At 40.0% G+C, this 1,469-nt stretch overlaps 1 long non-coding RNA gene across 1 annotated transcript in view; it reads left to right on the top strand.

Moving 5' to 3' along the window:
- The window catches only part of LOC134437578 (uncharacterized), a 2,621-nt gene extending 1,999 nt beyond the window's left edge, over window positions 1-622 (top strand). Inside the window, exon 4 of the long non-coding RNA XR_010032427.1 lies at window positions 275-622. This is a non-coding gene — a long non-coding RNA (uncharacterized LOC134437578). The remainder of the gene's footprint in view (window positions 1-274) is intronic.
- Window positions 623-1,469: the final 847 nt, after the last annotated feature.

The following is a 1,469-nucleotide window of genomic DNA, read 5'->3' as shown; positions in this document are numbered from 1 at the left end:
CCACCTCATACAGTTTTGTATGTGACACGTATACCCCACTACTGCATGATAATCTGTATCCTGCATTGCATTTCAATGTTACATCGTGCCAAAGAATTATTTTATTTTGGAGTCCACCCATGCAATTTCCCTTGTATCATTTTTGCCATGTCTTTTTCTCACATTGCTGCAAAACATTCAAACTCTATCATTTACCAAGTAGAGTGTTAATGTGTGTGGATTGCCCTTTATTTCAAATTGTATTTTTGATCTAATTGTTCTATTTGCTCCACAGGGCGAAGATGAAGCATGGCAGGACTGAGTGTAGGCTATATATACACTGCAGGCCCTGGGGGGAGCTTTTGGTTGTATTCTTCATGTAAGAGATGTATCTAAAGCTGTGAGACACTTGTTATTAGAATGTAATATTACTGATATTTGTGGTGTTAACTAAATAGATTGATACATTGACCAAAAATGTTCTCCGTTTGCTTTTGTACAGTCTGAATGAATGTGTATAAATGGAGAATATGTTGTAGCATATGGATAAGCAGGGGTTAGACAATGAAACTGAAATACTTGGTTTCAGATAGGCTTGGCTATAGCAGCCGGCCATGTATATTGACCCTGTGGAGCTCCTGACAGTCAGTTTTTCTCTTTTGTGCATTGCAATATTGGGAGCGTAATTGTGCATTTACCCTGCAAATATAACCTTCACACTCTGCTCTTGCAAAGTACAATTAATGAAGATTGGCCAGACTGACCCAATTTAGCCATGAAACCCTCCACAATAAAATGACAGGCGTTTCAGTTTCATTGTCCAACCCCTGTAAATGTTGTGCTATACGTGGGTTTCCCATTTGCAAATAATCCCTGGCTTCGCGCCACTGGCGGCGCACTCTACAACCCCCAATTGTTGGAAACTGCTGTCACTCAAAAAAAACGCTCACGTGGTTGGCTGCTTAGCAGCCTGCCCCTCCTCACAGTGGCAATGTTTGTAAACGGGACACCTGTATAGAACACAACTGTAAACATTACAAACAGGGCTCTAAATTAACACCAGCCAACCGGCCAAATGCTGGTGAAATTTCAGTTTGGCTGGTACAATAGACTAACTTGCTAGCCTTTGACCCAGCCTTTGTGTATTTTTGGCTAGTAAGATTACAATATATTTGGCTGGTGATGAAAAAAGTTAATTTAGAGCCCTGATTACAAATATTATTGACTGACATTGCTAGTAAAGAAAAAAAAAACAGATGCCCAAAAAAACTTTTATTACAGCATACACATTATATTTCCAGAACTTTACTACATAAAGGTGGTACTTAACCAGATGGACAGGCTGCTTGTAAATCATTCAGCCACATACAGCACAGACATACTGCTTGTAAGTCATATAGGCCACATTCAGCATGTCCTCATTGAGACACAGTGGAGAAGTGAAGTCATGGCTGGTGATACAGGTAATGTCATCAAGGGTTTGCTGTGCT

This window comes from Engraulis encrasicolus, chromosome 21, assembly GCF_034702125.1.
Source record: "Engraulis encrasicolus isolate BLACKSEA-1 chromosome 21, IST_EnEncr_1.0, whole genome shotgun sequence".
NCBI lineage: Eukaryota > Metazoa > Chordata > Actinopteri > Clupeiformes > Engraulidae > Engraulis > Engraulis encrasicolus.
Note: the sequence above shows the minus strand (reverse complement) of the source record. Positions and strands in the feature narration are given on the sequence as shown.